The following is a 22,543-nucleotide window of genomic DNA, read 5'->3' on the forward strand; positions in this document are numbered from 1 at the left end:
TAAACTAGGTGCCCATTTGTTCTATTGGTCTCATATTTTTCACCCCAGAATGAAATAACAGTAAACTACAGAATGCTTATAAAGCAGAGTTATAGAGCTGTGTCACTGTCAAGTCCACACTAGAATTCATTATTCTGAATTGAGACCACCACCACCCCCTACACCACCGTGCCTTCTTATAAATACATGTAAAGTGTGCAACTTATTACCATGGCAACCCAAGAATTACCTACTCTATGGAATCTTTACATCAACAGAGATATTTTGATACATACTATTTGTATCTATTTGTTTTTATTTTTCGATTCAGAAGGCCTTTTTACGGAAAATCTCATTTCAACCTCCAAAATAAATGACTGTACGTAAAAAGGTAAAGTGGTTACAAAATTGGTTGCTAGGTATTCAGAATTGTTGCCATGGGTTAATAAAGTAAAATTTACTTATATCAAACCCATATTAAATTGACAATTTGCCCAATTACAATTTTGAGAATAACTATCGATTTGTTTCTAATATACATATTTAAAAAAACGCCAAAAAATAACTGTTTTCGTATTGTTGCTACGGAAAATTTCCTGTTGCCATGGAGATAAATAATTATGAATTATTCTTTTGTTTTAAAATCAAATGAAAGTTATTTTCTATTATTTGAAAAATTGTATCTGCCACAAAAAGATAAAAATTTATAAGATTTTTTACCTAACCTTTTACCATTTTTCACTTTTTTGTTATCAAAACATCCAGTTTTGTTGCTAGTTAACTAATAGGATTTAAAAAAAAAAACACGCTTTCAAAGTCAATCTATAAAAGATAAAGTTCTCTACTTTTATGTGAAAGTCATGCAAAATCTGTATTAGCTTGGTATTTTTTTTAATTGACCTTGAATATTGTAAAAATCAAGGAAAATGCTGAATCAGCAAAAAATGCGAAAACATACATATATTCTAATGTCTACCATAGTACTAGCTTCAGATAAAATATCAATGTCTTGTGTGTTTTCAACAAATAAAGCGTGTATCTTTATCATACCAGAAAATGAGAATTATTGTTAAATTTATATATATATTTTCAGGGTTAAAAGATCAGTGATTTTCAGATCCTTCACATAGAAAAATTGGCTGCTTGCAAAGGAAATTACATTGATCAGGTTTCCATAGTAACCATGATTCAAAACATTTTTTATTTTACATACATAGATCATAGGTCAAGAGAAATCTATTTGTGAAAAATCATTGAATTCTGAGATAGAACCTGAGTGAATCACCTTTTGCATGATTTTTATATGGACTGGTACATAAAATCATTCAGGATCTGTATCGAAATGGGGATTGATATATTCTTTTCATCGATATTGGCTAGTACTCGAGGCATTGTGCTATTGAAAAATTGTAAGTTCGGCATTTAATTTGGTTCGAAAGTATCGAAAATAGTCTCTGATCGGAAACGGCGAATTTTCCAGTTTTCATAATGGCGTCGGTTCTGACGTTTTCCCAGCACGTAAAATATCAAAATCTTGAAAAAGCCTGGAAAATGTCAGATATTTCGGACTAGGTCAGTCTTTACGTTCAATACGTGTTGCTGAAAGTTTTCTTCATACACTACCACTACATAACCAGAAAGAGGATTTATAAGCCCTTCAATTCCCAATCACCAACGGATATTTAGTTGACCTACTGGTTCTTGGGAACAATAAACTATGAAAAAGTTACAACGACAAACAATGTACAATTTTGATCAGCACAATTGATCCTTTGACTAAGGTGAACGAATGAATACCAACTATTTCTTGGATATAATTTAAGAGGTTAAGTTGCATTCGGCATAGGGTTCCTACCGGTAATCCTAATTCCAACAGCACCAAAACATTCATGATTTATGTTCTGCACATCGTCACTACATTTCATTAATTTTATTACTCATTTTTTGTCTACAAAATGTCAACAGAAAAAAAGACATTTTGATATTTATGCAAATATGAACGAAAGTTAGTCTAAGAATAGTAAAACAAGATGTTTTTTGTAAAACACTGATGGCCCCGTATTGCCGTTTATGGCTAAGGTTTAAGTTTCTCAAATGCAAGTAAAACTCCCAAGTCAATATGAAGGAATTTAAAAATTGATGCTACTTAAAGAAAGGGCTTAACCCTAAGTATCAACTATTCCAAAGTTATTGCAAAGGTTAACGTTTGATTTGAATGTTCACAAAAGTAGGTAAAACTTCAAGTTCAAGAAGTAAAATATGTTGGTACCCAAAGGAAGTCTTATCTTTCTTATCAAAATAAATATAAATACACCTGTGATATATGTAAGCCAAATCTCCAACCTGTAAAAGTCATAGACAAGGTTAGACATGGTTTTGTGAACAGCTGGTCCAACATACAGACGGAAGGACAGGGCAAAAACTTTATACTCCCAAATCTTCGACTACATGGGCATTAATACATAACACTGTGTTTTCATACTATGTGTTCATTTATTTATAACCTAACTGTACAATGTTTCTATTCCGAAATTTGGAAAAATGCAGACTCTAAAACTATTTCGTTTAATTCTAGGTTATGCAAGTCATACATATGTACGTGTTCTTTTTAGGATTTATATACGTCCGAAAATCAAAGGGACACATAACAACAGAATATCTGGGCATAGAACGGAAGATAACTGATTCTCTACCAGCAATACTATTCTCCTGACTATTCCAATTTGTCTTTAAAAGTTAGAAAGTATGAAGAAAAATCACCATCATACTAATTGCCTAAGCAGTACATTTAGGTTCACATTTCCATTGTGCAAACAATGTCATAATAACGACCATAAAATTAGAGAAATGTGGATTTTAAACACAGTTGTTGAAATTTCTGTATTACCAACTTGTTTGTTAGTAGCCTACTCTTGTTAAGAAAGAATGGTAACATCTGATGTTGGCTGAATTGTCAGCAATATTCATTTATCCGATCTCAACATTTAAGGACAGATGATAAAAACAAATTTTTTCTTTGAAAGAGACTTAATATCATATCACAAGTTTAGAAAAGTGGATAATTCTTAGAATTTTTTCTCCTAAGAACTGGAAAATGAAATAGACTTGGAAAATATTAGTAATATTTCAATATAATTACAAATATGGACAAAACACACTCAGTAAAGGTTTACAGACGAAAACAAATTTGAGAATATGTTACCTTGGTGCAAAAAGTGTAATTTAAACTTTAGAAAAATATACCAAGCCGGATGAATTTTATTAAGAAAAGCAAAATGGTAAAAATCAGCCTATGTTTTATTGCTGATTTTTTGTCATATTTTGTATTTCCTCATAAAATTCACCTGGCTTGGTATATTTTTCTAAAGTTTATATACTGACACGCAAAAGAAACGCAACACCCTACTTTACTGAGGGTTATTTGTAAAGTAAAGAATTTTTTAATTGAAAATTATGCAATATTTTCAATTTGGTAAACATTTTAATTTATCGGTTGAACGATTTCAATACCATAACCGGAAGTCAAGTTTAAGTCTGCTTAATATAAATAAAAAATTGCATGTTTAACAAAACATTTGGCATTATTATGGAGTTTTAAGGGTTTTTTACTGTTCATCATAAGTAATGCAGCAATATTTCAAAGAATAACCTCTCCTTTCGTTTCCCGTAACGATGCTAAGGCTACTTGAAAATGGCTTATGTACGCATTTCCATTGCTCTAGCTGGAAAATTTCAATGTAAAGGTGATGGAGAGTTGCTGATGCGAAATTTCACTACATTACGCCTCGACATGGTCTTACGTATCATCTGCATTAAGGACAGTCCTTGTACCGGAAGTCCAAGGGTGACTACACTGCTCTAAGTTAGAAAAAATTCGACATAATCATCTGAAAAACGGGCATTTAAAATGTCAAAGAATAATTCCTACGCTCAGATCTCGATAATAGTGAACCTACTGTATCGTAGAAATTAAGCTGCAATTGTTGTTTAGGGCAGTCTTGCACGTTTTACTTGAATGGCTGGGAGGTGGTGTTTTAACAGTCATAATTGTTTCTTAGTAAAGTAAAAAGATAATCATATAACATTTTTATCAAATCTCTGATGTTTTGAAAAGTGAGTTTAGCCTTACATTATTCACTTTTGAAAATCATAAGATAAAAAATCAAACATTTGTAGATTACTGCTTGTTGCGTTTCTTTTGCGTGTCAGTATATTTCACTTTTAGCACCAAGGTAACATATTCTGAAATTTGTTTTCACCTGTAAACCTTTACTGAGTGTTATTTGTCTATATGTATTTTTTAATTGAAATATTAGCAATATTTTCAAGTCTATTTCATTTTCCAGTTCTTAGGAGAAAAAATGCTATGAATTATCCACTTTTCTAATCTTATGACATGATATTAAATCTATTCCAAAGAAAAAAAATTTGTTTGTATCATCTGTCCTTAACATTTCTGATTAAACGTTACCATTTGCGGGTGATAGTGGAATATTACTACATAAATAAGAAATGTTGAGGCGATAACTGAAATCAGCTCGTTTGTTAGCTCACCTGAGCTGAAAGCTTTTGTTCGGCGTCCGTCTGGCTGTCTGTCCGTCTGTAAACTTTTCATATTTTCGACTTCTTCTCCAGAACCAACAGGACAAATTCAACCAAACTTGCCACAAAGCATCCTTGGGTGAAGGGGATTTAAGTTTTTTCAAATGAAGGGCCTATCCTCTTTCAAGGGGAGATGATTCAGAAATAGTGAATATTTTGTGGCATCTTTGAAAAATCTTCTTCTCAAGAACCACTTGGCCAGGAAAGATAAAAGTCATTTGGAAGCATCCTCAGGTGTGTAGATTCAAATTTATTCAAATCATGACCCCAGGGGGTAAGGTGGGGCCACAATGGACAGTCAAAAGTTTACAAAGGAATATAGGAAAAATCTTTTAAAATCTTCTTCTGAAGAACAACAAAGCCATGATTATTAGCTATATTTATATAGAATCATTCTCAGATAGGGAAGATAAAATTTTGTTCAAAATCATGACCCCCGGGGATAGGTGGAGCCACAATGGACAGTCAAAAGTTTTACATAGGAATATAAGAAAAAATCTTTTAACATCTCCTTCACAAGAACAACAAAGCCATGATTAATCATATTTATATGGAAGCATCCCCAGGTAGCGTAGTTTTGGGTTTTTTTTCAAAACATGACCCCCGCCCCCCCCCCTTTTGTAGGGTAGTTCCACAATGGATGATCAAAGTTTTACATAGGAATATATAGGAAAAATCTTTTTCTCAAGAACCACAAAGCCATTATTAACCATATTTATATGGAAGCATCCTCAGGTAGTGTAGAATCAAAATTTGTTCAAATCATGACAACCAGGGTAGGGCGGGGTCACAATGGACGATCAAAGTTTTACATAGGAAGATCTTCGAAAGCAAGGCAGCCTACCGATAAATAAGTTGATGTTAAAATGGTATCACCAATCACGATTAATTCCAACATTGTGAGAACTCCATGGGTCATAAAATGACCGATATGTAGTTTGTAAATATAACCTAGTGTTTTGTTGAAATTTGACTGATGCCTTTTTAAATTATCAATTGTTAGAAAATTGTATTCATCCGCTTACTCAATCAAGACGAATGCTTGTAACGGATTTGATTGGTCCTGCATGGCAGCTTATCCAGTCTGTGATCCATCCAGGACATGGGGCTGTTCTGCTCACTACTTGTAATGGATTTCTCAGCTGGTATGATTTATCTTCGTTTTCTTCTTTTTTTATGGATTGTATGATGCGGATGCCCTCATTAGGTATTACATGAAAGAAGAGTTTACCTGAGGACAAAAAATACTTTGCAATCAATATTTAGATCACACGTGAATGTGACTTTTAAGTGAGTAAAATCATAAATTATTTTCCCTGTGTTTGTTTAAAAATGGATACAACCAGTTTATTATCAAATTTAATTGTAATCATTAAAAATTAGTTATACAGAGTGAATACAAGTTGCATTCTTCACTTTCGAATTCCAGTGATAAACAAGTCCTAAAAAAAGAATGTTCAATAAATAATGTCATTGGGGCTCGGAAAGAAACAAAAAACGCTTTTCTATGACTTAGTCTTAATGATTTAATTAAAATATTCTCTTACAATTAAAACGCATATCCGTAACATTTTCAATCAATTTCTAATTGTTTTTCGAACACATTTTTAAGTATGACCCTTCGTATACTGGAATATGGCAGATCCTATGATTTGCTGTACTTTTTTTTCTCTCTGATAGATGTTTTCTAAGTTTAGGAAATGAAACAAGTCAAAGGTGGAAAAATCTGGCAAATTTTGTTGGTGTGACAAAACATTAACTTTCTGTTTATCCCCAAAAATCCTTGACTCTTCATGGCCTGTGGGTTTGTACAGTTTCATGAAGACATTTAATGTAGTGAATTCCTCATTCTGTTTCCTTCCTCTCATAAACCTTTCAATTTTTTCGCAAAAAAATTGTTTTCTAGATTCCTCCAGAAATTGAACTTCCTCCCCTAATATGAATTTGAACAACAAGACCGCTAATATTTAAGAAAGTAGCATATTAAACTGTTCTATGCTCTTGCAATTTCTTTGCTCTTCTTAGGCCTTTGCACTTTTGTCAAGTGCATCTTATTGTAAATTTGTTTTGAGAGCTTAAAGCAAAATGGATTCAAGTTTCATTATCTGTTAGAATTTCAGACAAACGTGGATAAGTACAATTTTTGATTTTTTTAAAGTAATTGTTTGGATATTCCTACACGCTGTCAATTTCACTTATTTTTCAAAATATAGGGTGACCTTTGAGTATTAAACTTTTTTACTGTAAAATGTTTCTATAAAACAGTATGAACTATCCCCAAAATGATTTCTATCAATTTTGCTATATGTCTTAAAGTTAATAAAACATAATCAGTGATAATTTGTTGAAATTTCGCAAATTTACATCGGTTGTTGTAAGTCATTGTTGCCAAGGATGGTACCTATTTTTGATGCCCATTATATAATTTTTGTTTATATTGAAATCTACGTATTCACCTGTCTATAAATCCACATGATAAAGAGTTAACACAATATAAAGATATTTTTAAATCACATAAGAAAGAGTTGGCATAACGTTATAATATATCCACATCACGGTATGGAGTTTTGACATAATGTAATAAAGTGTTGATATAATATAAAGATACACAGTTATACACTTTTTACACCACGTAATAAAGCACTGACATAAAGGTAAGATGAAATGCATTGGTTGATGTTAATTTCACATATTTCAGTTAATGTATTTTTGGGATATTAACAAGTTTTACAGCTGCTTTAATGAAGCGTTTGATTTTACTCTAGTTTAATGATTCTTGACCATTCATTTTTAATGAAGTGTCTCGAAAAGCCATTGTTTTCCAGCTTTCCACGATGAAATAATTTGATTAAAAGTGGTCACACAAACTGTTATCAATTCATTAGAGATTCAATAATGAGAGAAAGTCAAGCTTTATGTCATATGACTACTATGTTGTGAAATGTCCCACAAAACAACATCTGACTTACGGTTTGGCTTAATAACATTCTTCATTAGTCCAATTTTATATTTATATACATGTATAATGACAAAATTCCTTAATCTAAGCATATTGCCAATATATCGATATTACAAAACAAAGTATTTGTATTGCAATATATTGAAATATCGATATTATTGCCCAGCCCTAGTCCCTCGTATATGTATACAAAGTATTTGTTGAGAATGGCAAAATTTTATATTCATAGCGCCTGGTCATATTTAAAACGCTATCAATAATAAACAATGAATGCTTAAAATTGTACTGCAGAATTTTTTTTTGCTTGAATGAGTTGATAAAAATTACAATTTAAAAAAACCATTCACCAAACATTACAAGTTATGATCATTTAACGTAAACGAAGAGGGTTCGGTAGGGTCATTATAAAAGAGGTTCTTTTAACTGCTCTGAATCCATTAGTAAAGCCTGGCTGTACGTGTTCTTGGCTTTGTTGTTAAGATTAGTCTCAAGAAATGAGTTTTGACGGATATTTTGTTCCGACTTGCGCTGCAATAATTATTTAAAGTGTCAATAATGGCATGTGTCCACATCTCTATTTTATGAATAGAAATGGCAAGCAAATGACCTTGTTTTGCGACATGTTGACACTCAGTCTTGGATAATGAGACCTAACCAAGTGAAATTTTCCCAGATAAAAAAACTAAATTATTGGCCAAAGAGATTGACGTAGTACAAAAAAGTGGTTTAATCTGACTGAAGAGACACATTGTCTAAAAGAAGATTTTTGCAGATTGTCGAATCGACTCAAGTCATGTCTTTTATCTTGCATGTTAAAAGTCGGACAAGAAAGTAAAGAAACGAAGAGCATATTAATCAACTGCATGCTTGGAATACCACTGGATGCAACATGTATGTAATTGGTTCATTATTATACCGAGTTCAAGTAGCCCTAATTATAATCAAGTAATAACAGTATATTGCTTCTAAGATGAGGAAAATGAGGAGGTAAGCTTGTAGCAGTAGTTTTTGATGTGTTGTGTAATTAGTTTGTTTAACCCCCTCTCCAATACAAACTGTCTCATTCTGCTTTAATTGTAGGGGAGGGGTTTTTGTAAAATCAAAAAAGGGCACCATATTGGATGCCTCTGGGAAAAGAAATATATATAGAGAGCAAATTTAAATAAAGTGGTCAAGGGTTTATAAAATCTGTAGTTAAAGAAGTTGGGAAGAAATGTATAAATTGAAGTAGATGATCGATAGCTTTATATAGATATTAAATTTTAATGTATTGAAATTCTCTGTTGAAAGCCTTTTGAGCATATATTTTATAAATGATCAATCAAACACACCTATTGCTATTTATTGGAACACTAGGATGAATACATGGTCGTCTTTCGTTTATATCATTTTCATCTTTGATATACAGTGTACATGTAAATTAAACTTTTCTTCAAATACATGTATGGTTAGTGTTTTTTGTTTTTTTTTTTTTGTTGTTTTTTTTTTTACATTTCCTTCTATTGTCTTTTTATCATTGTATAAAATGCTTTAATAAGTCATTTTCGATTTTTTTTTGCTGTTGTTTTTGTGGTATGAATAGACCCATAAATCAATAATAAGAAATTTGAAAATTCAAATACACTCGCAGGGGAAGGGAATGCTCACTCCTCCTTTGCACCTGATCCAACCTCTGATGTTTTAGAGATACTTGTTTTCTCTGCTCCTGATTTGTGTGTTTGCTCATTTTTGAAAAAAAAAAAGAAATTTAAATTGAAATACATGCAGTCACAGTAACAAAGCTACATGTACATTTCTCTGGACACAATCAACCTCCAAAAATCGATAAATTTTCTTGAATCAAGAAATTTTGAAATAAGAAAACGAGTAATTTTATAGTATATGTGGTGCGGTCTTCACATATGTACTAGTTTAATAATGCATCTTTCATCTGCGTTGTTCCTGGCACCTTACATAACTAACAGTGAGTATATTCCTTCTTTTCTGTTCATCTTTTAAGATATTGCTTTTAATCATCATTTATAGAAAATGAAACTTATTAATTACACACAGAAATTTGTTAGAATAAACTACTGTTTACATGTAATTATACATCTTTTTTTCAAAACAATTAAAATCTGAAATCTGATTCGTTCTATTCCAGGTATATCTGTGTTAAGTACTAGAAATGCATATTTTTACTTGCATTTTGGGTTTATGTTCAATCTCAGTTGATTCGATATGCAAGAGCATGTTCTAAGTATGAACAATTTCGCAAACGAGGAAAGCATAGGAAAACAAGTTGATGAAACAAAAATATCGAAAGTATTGTTTAAAGCAAGTTCCATAGTCGATGCAATAACCTTGTCCGCAATTGCAAATACATGTACAAATTAAACTATCATTAAGTTCAATGCTGACTGACGTTTTTCATACTCATGTTAGGCCATTAATTACACGCTAAATCGTTGATGGATTTTCCTGTTATTTCCCGATCGTGACAATCTTCAAAAAGTTTAAATTATAGAATTTATAAAACCAATTTTGAGTGCGAAAAATATTTAACACTGTTATCATTTAAATTTAGAAAAAACTTTTGAACCACAAATCACCACCATCCAATTGAAACAGGTAGATGGAATGGTACTCAGAGAAATGAAAGAGTTTGTAACTTATGCAGTAGTAACCAGATAGGAGATGAATATCATTATATCTTAGAATGTATTGCTTTAAACCAACTGAGGAAAGTTTATTTGAACCAAAAATTTTGTTCTAATCCAAATATTTTCAAGTTTTGTGAAGTCATGTAACAAAATGATGTTGATTCTTTGAAAAAATTATGAACATTCAGTTCTAAAATTAATAATATTGTCTGTTCTCCTTAGTTATCACCTTCTGCTTGACCCATTGTATTATATGTATATATGTTATATATGTTTTTGTACCTTATGTACCATTTACATGGTTTTGAGTGAATAAATTGAATTTAATTGACAATGTGCAGGCGGCGGGTGTGACCGGTTAGCTGCTCACTCCTCCATGGCACCTGATCCCCCCTCTGATGTGTTTTCTCTACTTCTGATTTGTTTGTTTTTCTTAATAATAGACTTACGATTTTGAAAACTGTTCGTTTTCTCCATATTTCGTCTTTAGCATAGAAAGTTGGAAATATAGGCTTTATGTATTTCAATCATGTTGTCTGTAGATTAATACTTGCATTATATGTACATTTACAACAAGGTTATTACTAAACACAGACATTTTGCAAGTTATGATAATTATGTAATCGTCCACATTAGCAGGCAATTATTTCAGCTACTGTCACACATCATTTAATGGTAACCAGATTTTGTCACTATTTAAGTGAACCGAGCAATACACAGTATACGATTAGAAAGCCATGGAGCCTCGATCAATATAAAATATTTGTAAAAAAGAAAAAAAATAACTATTAGTAACTCCTAAAATTCTTGTATCACAGAAAGTGTTGTAATATTCCACTATATTCAAATTTTGTTGGCGGGATGCCAGGCGAAGACATGACGAAAGGCGACAGACAATTCATATAGGTTCATTTCCTTCGAAGTCTGCATCAATAAACAAGCCCAAACGAGGGCTGCTTTATTATTATACAGTAGGAAATGATAAACATCAAAATGAGCCCATTCCACTGCGTTTACTATCCCACATTTTGAGTCTTATCGTGGATTCCTTATCAGCCGGCAGTTTTTAGTTGGAGATTATCGGTGGCTTGGTGAGTATTTAATTCGAAACTAACAAATCAGATACAGAATCACAGAACGATTCTGTGAACATTTAAGATATTAATATTTAAACATTTGTATTATTCTAGCTGGTTTGCAAAGTTTTAAAAATAAAGCAAAAGTCTTATAAAGCACAGTTACTATGTTTTTAGGTTTGTTTGAATGTTTGTTTTTAATTTTCGGTAAAATTCTGTTACACTGTACCTATGTACCATGACTGCAGAATTCTTAAATTGAAAATAATGCATATGAAAGCAGATTTTTTGTTTAATTTTGTTGTTGTTTTGATTTTTTTACTTGTGTGAGTTTTATTTCATTATTTTTTTTACACAATTACACCGTACCTTGCAATTCTTAGTGCGGTTAAGAAACAAACAAATACAAATGTATTATGCATAGTTTACAGTTGATGTTTTGAGAAATTGTCAATAAGAACCTCAGCTGTGTGCTTGTTAGCACCTGAGCCATAGCTCAATTGAGTTTATTCGTCCGCTGTCTGTCGTTATCGTCGTAAACTTTCAATTTTTTCTTCAGACCCACTAGACCAATTTGAACCGAACATGTTTATCTCCTTGTTAAATCATTACAATCATTTGAACCAGACCAGGCGCAATGGCCACGCGTATGATTTTTAAACTATAACAATTATATTGTACAGATATTAAGCAATGTAAAACCTTACCCAAAATACAAATAAATTCATATAAACACAGCTTGATTGATTTACCTGGAACAAATAAAAGGATATACATATATGCAGAGCAAATGGATGATCAAAGTTTGAGATTAACTAATTGTAAATCAAATGTATTATGAATTTCTATCATTGGGTAAGAAAAAAGAAACGGAAATGATTCTTATTTGTAGCTTGCTCAAATGTGAAGTTCACTCACTTTATAAACATGATTTCAGCATTTTTGAGGTTATGAATATTATTGATTCAGGGTATTATGCCATAAATTTGTACTTATTAGACTAGCTTCTTTTGATTGTTAATGGGACCGTACCACAATTATGATAGGTATAAAACTACATCTGTGATCCCACATAATGATATGTCTTTTACAAACTGATGTTAACAATATAAGCCCATTTTGTCACTCGATACATATCGTCCATAATCCCAATTAGCATTTTCTGACTTCTCTTTACGTCAATATCTATTGTTTTTCGTTCTAATCCATTTTGAAGTCGATCTAAAAAAGTTCACATAAGCACGTGGCGGAAGATCACTTGCACATGTATGTAAACATATTACCTGCCAATATACATCTGTAGGAAGCCCATTTTTTTCTTCATTTTTACCAACAAAAATAAATAAAGAAATTCCTGTATGATTAAAGGTTCTCTTTTTTATTATTGATCGAGAATCGTAAAGAGGTAATTATATTCTTTTCAAAGGTGGCAAAAATATGAAAACTAGGTAGTAATTTATGTGTTTTATTACAAACTTTTATACACAACCTGTTTGATTATGTGGAGAGGAAAGGTAATTTCTCTGTGTTAAATGGCAATGAAACATTGCAAAGAAAAAATATGTAGAAGATTAAGTATATTTGAGAGTATGGTAACTTGGAGGTAACGTTTGAATGATTTCGATTGTATACTTCTCTATTGTCTAGAAGAATGCAATACTCTAACCGGGAATAAATTGTTATTAAAAAGATGAATATGAAAATAATATGAAACCTAGCAGATGTTTTGGTTTAAGGTGCATCTAAACCATGAAGCAAAGATAAACATGCTATCTGACGTACCTCACTAAACATCATAAAGCATAGAACTTAATGAGCAACAAATGAAAATTTACAAAAACTGAACTTTATTATATAGATTATCATTTGTTTGATAAAAAGAGAATTTGTTTTTGCACAGGACTCAAAACAGATGGAGAATCTTGAAGCCTACTTGAAAAGTACATACGGCGACTGTAAAATCCTTCACCTGTATTCAAGCAATATTTAAAACACATATATTATTAGTTACATAATCTTTTAGTGTCAGGGTATGGAATGATACCTGGTTAGTAAATTTCATACTTGGCGAGGCGTAATATTTCATACAGTACATTTTAGGTAAATTCTCACCTCCCTGCACGATGTATTGTTAACTCTAGTTTAAGAAGGTAATGGTGTAGTGTATTTAACCACCTATTATAACTACAAAAATCACAATTAGACGAAATAAATTATGATGAAACAAGAAATTTTTAACACAGTAGTTGAACAACCTCAATTTTAATTTTTAAAATGTCCAATATGATTAAAAATAGAAATGTCTATACATAGAAGTTATTCATATTACACAATTATATTATTTCGATGTAATAAACCGTAAGGATGAATAGCTGTTTGGTAGACGGGACTCAGGTATCATGTTTCAATACTCGTCACAAAAGCTGTCCTATCTTAAAATCCCACCATATGTTCATAGATTGATAACAGTTACATCATATACTCTACTGAATGCAATGAAAAATACCTGGTGTATAGCAGCGTTTGACAAGGAAGAATTCACAGATATGTGTATATCTGTTGAGTTTATCGAAAAATACAACAATTCGTGGTCGTCACCTGTAAACGTATTAAAGGTGAGTGAAATTTAAAGATGGGAGAAGCATGGTTAACTTAAATCATTGGTTTCTTACAGCAGAATTTGGAATTATCTTAATTTGTCAATTTGAGAAATTAAAAATGAAGTTAGGGCTTTCTCATTTCTGTGAATGCTTTTGAATTGATTCCGCGATGGTAATGAACGCTTGGGACAAGATGGATCAAATTTTAATTTTAATCTATCCCCAAAATTACGTCTTGTAGACACAATATATTTATGGCGGAGAGATACTAATTAATTACATGTGAATGTACAGGTTTTTATTTGAATCTGTAATTGAAATCGTACACCAGACGCAGTTTGTCTTGTAATTCATTGTGCTCTGGATTGCCAAGACATACTACACTGTAGTTATTACATCCTTGTGGCTGTTTAGATACAAATTAACATTGTTGTAGAGACACAATTGAAAGTATCGACATATTTATTCCAATACCAGCTGTCTACCTTAAATTTCGTACATTTTGGATGAAACAAAACCTGGCTCCGTGTGGGCGTTTAAGATATATCACTAAAATGGAGTTTTTTTCAATAGCTCGCTTCCTAATCCCAGTTACGATTGTTAAACTAAGTACAGTGAAATATTACACCTTTTTAACAGTTAAAAGTTAAAAGCAGGGTATTCTCACTGGAAATACAATTGTGAAATATGAAAATAGGCCAAGGTTAAAGTTTTTTCGTAAGTACGGAAATTTTCAAGGTCATTAGTATCCAATGAAAGGTCTTGTCACTAAAAAATTCATATGTAAAGTATGGAAGCCCTAGCTGTAACCGTTCAGAAGTTATGGCCAAGGTTACCAATTTTTAAAAGGTAACTCCAAGGTCAAGGTCAAAGGTCTTGCTTTCAAATAAAAGGTCTTGTCACAAGGATTAAATATGTAAAGTATGAAAGCACTAGACCTAACCCTTTAAAAGTAATGGTCAAGGTTTGCCTTTTAAAAGTAGGTCAAACTCCAAGGTCAAGGTCAAAAGTTCTTGGTATTCAATGAAGGGTCTTCTCACTAAGATCACATAAGTGAAGTATGAGATCACTATCCCGTAGCGTTCAAAAGTTATGGCCAAGGTTAAAAAAAATTTAAAATAGGTCAAACTCCAAGGTCAAAGGGTCAAGCTCTCAATATCAAATGAAAGGTCTTGTCACAAGGAATACATATGTAAAGTATGAAAGCACTAGCCCTTACCCTTCAAAAGTTATGGTCAAGGTTGCTTTTTAAAAGTAGGTCAAACTCCAAGGTCAAGGTCAAAGTTCTGGTGTCAAAAAGAGTCTTTTCACATGGATTATATATGTGAAGTATAAAAGCCCCATCCCTTACCGTTCAAAAGTTATGGCCAAGGTTAAAGGTTTTTCACAAGTAGGGAAATCTCCAAGGTGAAGATCAAAAGGTCAAGGATGTTGATATCCAAGGAAAGGTCTTGTAACAAAGAATAGATATGTGAAGATATATGTCTTGGTATCTACTTTTCAAAAGATATGGCCAAAGTAAAAGTTTGGAATTGTAGTGTAAAAATGGGTCAAACTCCAAGGTCAAGGTCAAAAGGTCAAATTTGGTGGTACCAAAAGAAGGGTCTTGTCACAAGGAATAAACATGTGAACAATGAAAGTCATAGCTCCACTAAATCAAAAGTTATGGGCAAGGTTAAAGTTTTTGCGGACAAACAGAAAACAGAGAGACAGACAGACAGACGGACGGACACGACAAAAACTATATACCCCAAACTTCGTTTACGGGGGCATAAAAATGGTTTCTGGTTGATCTGAGGATTATACAATGGAATAATCAGGGAAGGATCAAGTCCTATTTTGTTCTCCTAAAAAAACTCAAGAACTTAACTGGTGTTACATGTATTGGGGGTACATGTACCTCGACAATTTACACGTACAGATAGTGTTGGGTTGAAATTTCTTCGTAGAATTGACATTATATGTCTTTATTCCAAAATAGATTAAAAAGAAATCTATTCTGGTTATCTGATTATTTAGTAATTAAAAAGAAGCTGTAACACAAGATGTCGAAAGTCCGTATCTCGAATTGCAGGTATTCTAAATGACAGATGGTTTAACCAGTGCACTTGCGCAATTAGCACGTAAAAAATAATTATGATCGGCAGGTACCAGATGCACAAGGGTGTAATAAGGCAATAATAAACAGCAAACAAGCACTGTTTACTGTGTAAATGGTTATTGAATGATACTTCAACAAAAAATAAATAATCAAATTCACTTAACAGAGAGTCAGTTGAATTTCTAGTGGCGTAATTTATTTCCTTGCGTCTGAAGAGAATCAAGTTTTAAAAGCCGTTTACAAAATTACATATCCCAGGTTTACCGCCATTATATTGGAAATATAAGTGTTAATAAAAAATATCTTGTAAATGATAAAGAATAATGGAACATCAATCGACTTTATCTAGATTTCCTTCAACCATTTAATTCAGCTAATATTCGATTCCGTAATATCATCTTTATATTGTATAATTGACCCAGTGTTTATGAGTTAAGTTTCGTCTGGTTAACCGACTAAAGTTAAGTGAAACATTTGATATTTCTATATTTACTTTACTCAAAGCTATGCCAGCGGGTAGAAATCCCTAATCAAAAGATCTCCATGCAAAATATATGATCGAAAAGTCTGAGTTCAGAACTAAAATATATCACTCGAACTTAAAACAAAAAAAAAGTAATCGAATCATATATCGATGAACAATGTTGTTTTTCACGAAGAATGTACATTAAACCTGAGTGGTGAGATTTTATATGGCGTGTAAAACGTTGCTTTATTCGATCATCTTGTGATGTATATTCAAAATCTTGTGATATATGTTCTAAATCTTGTGATGTATGTTCAAAATCTTGTGATGTTCTATAATCTTGTGATGTATGTGTAAAATCTTGTGATGTATATTCAAAATCTTGTGATGTTCGTTCAAAATCTTGTGATGTATGTTTTATAATCTTGTGATATACACTGTATATGCAAAATCTTGTGATGTATGTTTTATAATCTTGTGATGTATGTTCTATAAATCTTGTGATGTATATGCAATAGGTGTATTGTGGGTAATATTCGATTTATTTCGATAACCTTTGTAAGGACTTTTTTCATGGTTCTACAAAGTGAAAGCAGAATTAGACCAGAACGCTGTGAAAAGGAGAGTCGATGATTAGAGGACTTCACTCTATTTATTACATTTACATCTTCCTCAATGTATCTTAATATATAATCCATATCTTTTGTCTCTCTTCTTTGTATCAAAGTCCAATTGCTCTATGTATGCATCACCCCGCGCTACTTTCGTTATTTCCAACCAATGAAAACTGTCCTTACTTTACTAGAATACTAATGCGTCATATTACCCACAATCCCATTATTGCACATACATCACAAGTTTATTGAATATACATCACAGGATTATCGAATATACATCACAAGATTATAGAACATACATAACAAGATTTTGCATATACATCACAAGATTCTGCATATACATCACAATATATTGCACATACATCACAAGACTATAGAACATACATCACAATATTTTGAATATGTAAAACAAGGTGTTGAACATACATCACAATATTTTGAATATACATCACAAGATTACAGAACATACATCACAAGATATTGCATTGCATATACATCACAAGATATCGCATATACATCACAAGATTTTGAACATACATCACAAGATTTTGAATATACATCACATGATTTTGAATATACACAAGGTTATCGAATATAGCAACGTTTTACGTGCAATCCCTGGAAAACCTTGGTGATAAAGACTAAATCTTGTCAAAAGATAAACCAGATATTGCGCGGTATACCGTTAAAAATGCTAGGCCATGCTGTTACTTTGGCTGAAATTTCACCTTAATTTACACATCTGAAAAAAATTCAAATTAACGAATTCTCTATGAACTTTTGAGTGAAGTCAATTGCTTTCAAATGAATAGTACGTTAACATGTAAATGTTCTTGGAACTTGTAGAGCTACCAATAATTACAGATTTCTATTATTTACTGAGAGCGTCTTCAAAATATTAACTAAAATGCCCATGAAATCGAAACGTTTTGTCGTTGATCTGTCAGTCTGTCTGTGTGACACCGTACCACTTTAAAGGTCACAGACATATGCGCGCACATTTTGATTCTGCATTCCACTGTAAATACAGGAATAATTCTCTGAGTTAATTATGATTCGTTGACAAAAGCACCATCCGTTTATGCCATACCCTGATGAATATTCACGACTGAAATGAGTTGTTAATGTACTTTATTCGCCGATTGTTACATAGATTTCAGGTTATGAGTGGGATAATCAGGGCAAGAAACACAGTTACTTCATGAGACCTAGCTATTATCACCTATAACAATTCAGGAAATCTGCAAAAAGGACGCAAAATATTCGGAAGATAGTACCAGATTCTTATGCAAAATTTTCAATTTGCATTCTCCGGTCTCAATAAAAAGGGATCTGAACAGAAGTATGATAGATAAGCACAATTTCTCTTATCGTCCCGCATTGCCATAGACAAGGGCAGTAGGGGATTCGATATCTATTTTTACGTTAAATAAAAGGTATTTGAGATCTTATTAATATTATGTCAGACTACTAATTGGGATTTTGCTATACTTTGTTCGGAAATTCTATCGTTAACTAGCCTCAGATGTTGATGCAGTTTACGTAATTTTATAGTCATTAATGTTTTTTGATTGCAAATAATTAAAGATTTTTAAGTTAATGTATTGGCAACTTTATCGACTTCTTTCATTTTTTTACAACCTAGATCAATGGTTTGTTATTTCTGAATCTTATTCTTATTTAGTTCAAGATCAAAGCACACCAGCAGTCATTTTCATTATCATTACATCTTGTTATGTTTTTCATTAAACACATGCATGATTTTCCCTTTTACTGTGGTTAACTTCCTGTTATTGTAACGACTCAGTGCAGACCAATGTTTTGACAAATTTAAGCCTTTGACATCTGACTTTACAGATGCTACTGCAGTGGGAATGAGTACGAGGAACATTTAATCAGGGACAAAAAATACTTCCTCATCGGGCGGATCTTAAGCTTGTCTCGTATTTACCTATCTGAAAGGTAAGAAATTTTTCTATTATTAGTTGTGCGTTAAAATTAAACCTGCTCACGTTCTGTAAACAGTATTTCATTACCTAAAACAACTATTACACCCCATATCATTGCTCAGCAAAGCCAATATCTTTTCTTTTTCATTTCCAATGATATCATATATTTTCTTCATATTTTGAAGAAAAAAAAGTTTTTCAATATTACGTTCGGTGGCTTTTGGAATTTAAAAAAAAAAACATATGTTTATTACTCTGTCTCTTCTCTTCACGGAGTAACTTATTTGGAATTCTTATAATTGCACAAAACTGACGGATACAAAACCCAATTTACAAAATTATTTAAAAAACTGGCTGTTAAAGTGTCATAAATAAGACGAAATTATACCTTTGCAATTTATTATACGTACTCTAAACCTATCCTTATTCGTTACTGTACACGATTCAAAAGGATATGATCGCATCTTCGATTTAAAAACATTTCTTGTTGAAAAAAGTGGACTGGGAGGAACATGTTATTGACTTCTGAGGATGGTTTTTGTTGATTCCTTATAAAATATATATTGTGAAAGGGCCACAACATATACATGTAGGGTGAACATTTAATTTTAATATTGCTTATAACTTTGCTGCTTGAAAAATCTAGTCTTCCTTATGTTTGTAAAAGACTGTTACATTCAAAACAAATTTCGAATCCCTTTTGCGAGTACAAATTTACGTTTGAGGCAAACACAACCAAGTTGGCTAACATCCCAACACAAATTTATATCTCTGAGACCATCTCCATATGGTAATATTTACTTTAAATACAGCGTCCATGCATATTAGTGAATTTTCAATAATTTTAATCATCAGGAACCAGAAAATTGAAAAAAGTGTCCCGCAGGAAAAAAAGTTATGATCCTGGTTCACATTTTTTTGCACTAAATGTTGGAATGTCATGCAAGCATTTGTGTTACCGAGAGCATTTATCATGACCTGAAAGAAAGCTATCTTGATAAAAATATGGAAGTCGTATTTCAAATCGGTAATCTAAATGCCAGTTCTAAATGCATTTTTCCCAAGTGGAAAATGGTGAGCAAATATTTCAATTAGTAGAATTCGTCGGTCGCGTAATGTTAGTTTAAATACCTATGTTAGCATTTCTATTTTATCTATCCATTAAAAGTTTCCTAGAGAGAAATAGATACTTAGATGCACAAAAATACGCCTACCTTATTTACTTTGACCAGAGGAAATCATTATTTTATACGCCAGTAGGCATTTAAACGTATCTTTTACAATAGTTCAAAATCAGAGGGGTGCGAGTTTCAGTATAAAAAAAATCCTGTACAATCACCTCAGTAAAGCGTATTTAATATAATCTATATAAGACAGTAAAAAAAATGGGCATCCTCACAAACGAAACGCGTTCACCAAGTTCACTGAAATGGCCATAAATACCAATGATAACATTTTTTTCCTCGTTTAGTTCAATAATTGTGGACGAAAAAGAGGTTAAGTTGCTATATAGACGAATTGCAATAAGATAAACCCCAAATACACATTTTATAGCAAAAATAATCTATTAGTTTGCACAGATATAGTCACAAGTCAAACTAATTTTAAAATATATAGAGAGTAATGATAAGCAATACCCAAAAACTTGTTCACCTCTTTCGTAGAAAATTGCTATTAGATTGACATTTTCCTATATACACTGAACCAAACTTCTAAGTGTTCACCTAACATTTTTTAAGTTCTAAAGAACAAATGCAAACAATTAATAATTTCGTTAATTCATGCTTAATGATGCTTATTTCAGTTCGATGTTGCGTAAATATCATGAAAGTATCTCGTCAGAATTTTTAGCAAAGTGTCAGGGAAATTATGTACCCTCAAAATGAAAACTCACACAAAGATATTTTTTGGAGTAAGACCACCATGCGCTCTTTAACTGCAAGACATACTTTACTGTTGGATACAATGTACCCCTGAATATGAGATTGACCCATCTGCTGCCACACCTACTGCCTAGATTTTTCCAAACCGTTGAAATTAAGTAGAAAAGGGGGGGGGGCATAAAATTTCTTATAAAAGTCAAAAGTGTGTTCAATGGGATTCAGATCTGGAGATCTGAAGATGCATCATCACACAAATGGTCAATATCCTTGGACGTTTATCACGTATACACCGCTTTAAGGATGATTCAGACTACATGAGCTGATATTAGACTGTCACAAGCACCGATTTCTTTTTCATACGATATGTTTTCATGTTTCTAAGATTGTTTCAGGACAATGTAACTGTCTTTAAATCTGGTGTGACTCAAAATTTTGGCCTCAGACGAAGAACAAAGTCACTTCCGGATTGGTTAAATTTTGTCAAAAACATTCAAATTGTGATAAATTGACGATGAAAAAGACGCACAGCCTATCAAAAAATGTTTTTAAATGGGTTTTGATACCGGTTGTTAATTTTTAAAAGTAATATCAAGGACAATTAAAAAACTGAAATAAAAGTTAGTAAAACGTGGTGCAAAGATGGTCTAGATATCAACATTCTAACGGCTCTCCCTTCTTTCACAATGGTCATTTTGCCAATATTTTGTGTTTTTTTGTGAAACCTGTTTTTAAAATTTGATAATAATCACAAAAAATTACTAATTACACAAAACACGTTCCACAAAGTACGGATTTATTGTTTTTAAGGTTCGTCATGGATCATTGGTTTTCATCGGTGATATTTAATTTTTCTTGCTACAATTGTTGAGAGGACTCATTTGTTGTAATAATTTGAAAATATCATACCATTCCATAAAGTAGTTTTTAAATAAATACATTTATAAAAGTGAACACTTAGAAGTTTTGTTAAGTGTACATGTAGCCTTTCTGCAGAGTTTTTAGTATATCATGAGATCTTCTGTAAATATCAAACTCAGCTCGTTTTGATTGGTTGGTTAGTAAGTAAGTATAAGACTGCGTGGAAGTTGCAGAGTGAAAGACGGGCTTACAATGTACATTCCCTGTTATATAGTGAGGTAAGAAATGAGTCCGAAATTAGTTTTGTAAAATATCTAAATTTGCACGGCCATGCTGATGACATTTTATCCAGACAGAGTTTCTTTTTTGACTCGTCTGATTGTGTTTAGTTCTCTTTGTCAGAAACCAGATGAGCTTGTGCGATAGTAATGTGTACGTCGTCCGTCCGTCTGTCTGTCTGTAAACAATATTTCAAAATGCTACTCCTCTTGCAGATGTGTCGGATTTCAATATAACTTGGCACACGAGTAGACTTCACTAAGATACAATGACATAATTCTGAATATCGGTTTTTGATTTCGATGAACGGTGTTGCCGTGGTTACTAAAAATAGAAATTTCTGTGAAGTACTTCCAAAATACTACTTCTCCCACAGTTTTGGTCTGATTTCAGTATAATTTGGCACACAAGTTGCTCGAAAAAGAGACTTAATGAAGGACCGTTATTCTACTCAATGCTATTGTAAAGTTTCAAGTCCCAATGGCTACTTTTCCCTTCTTTTTTATTTTTAAAGTACAAACCAGTAGAGCTA

General features: G+C 32.1%; 1 protein-coding gene across 3 annotated transcripts in view; it reads left to right on the forward strand.

Annotated features, from left to right (window-relative positions):
• Positions 1-11,088: 11,088 nt before the first annotated feature.
• LOC134249441 (ovarian cancer G-protein coupled receptor 1-like) overlaps positions 11,089-22,543 on the forward strand; it is a 39,775-nt gene continuing 28,320 nt past the window's right edge. The window contains exons 1-2 of one of the 3 annotated variants that reach the window (XM_062731795.1): positions 11,089-11,273; positions 18,900-19,004. The gene's annotated coding sequence lies outside the window, so the exon portion shown is untranslated. Of the gene's footprint in view, positions 11,274-13,771; positions 13,874-18,899; positions 19,005-22,543 lie in introns of those variants that run through there. The other 2 variants (XM_062731792.1, XM_062731793.1) reach the window with 2 other exon arrangements.

This window comes from Saccostrea cucullata, unplaced genomic scaffold (assembly GCF_032062105.1).
Source record: "Saccostrea cucullata isolate Sc308-1 unplaced genomic scaffold, CSIRO_AGI_Scuc_v1 ctg1043, whole genome shotgun sequence".
NCBI classification, from domain to species: Eukaryota; Metazoa; Mollusca; class Bivalvia; order Ostreida; family Ostreidae; genus Saccostrea; species Saccostrea cuccullata.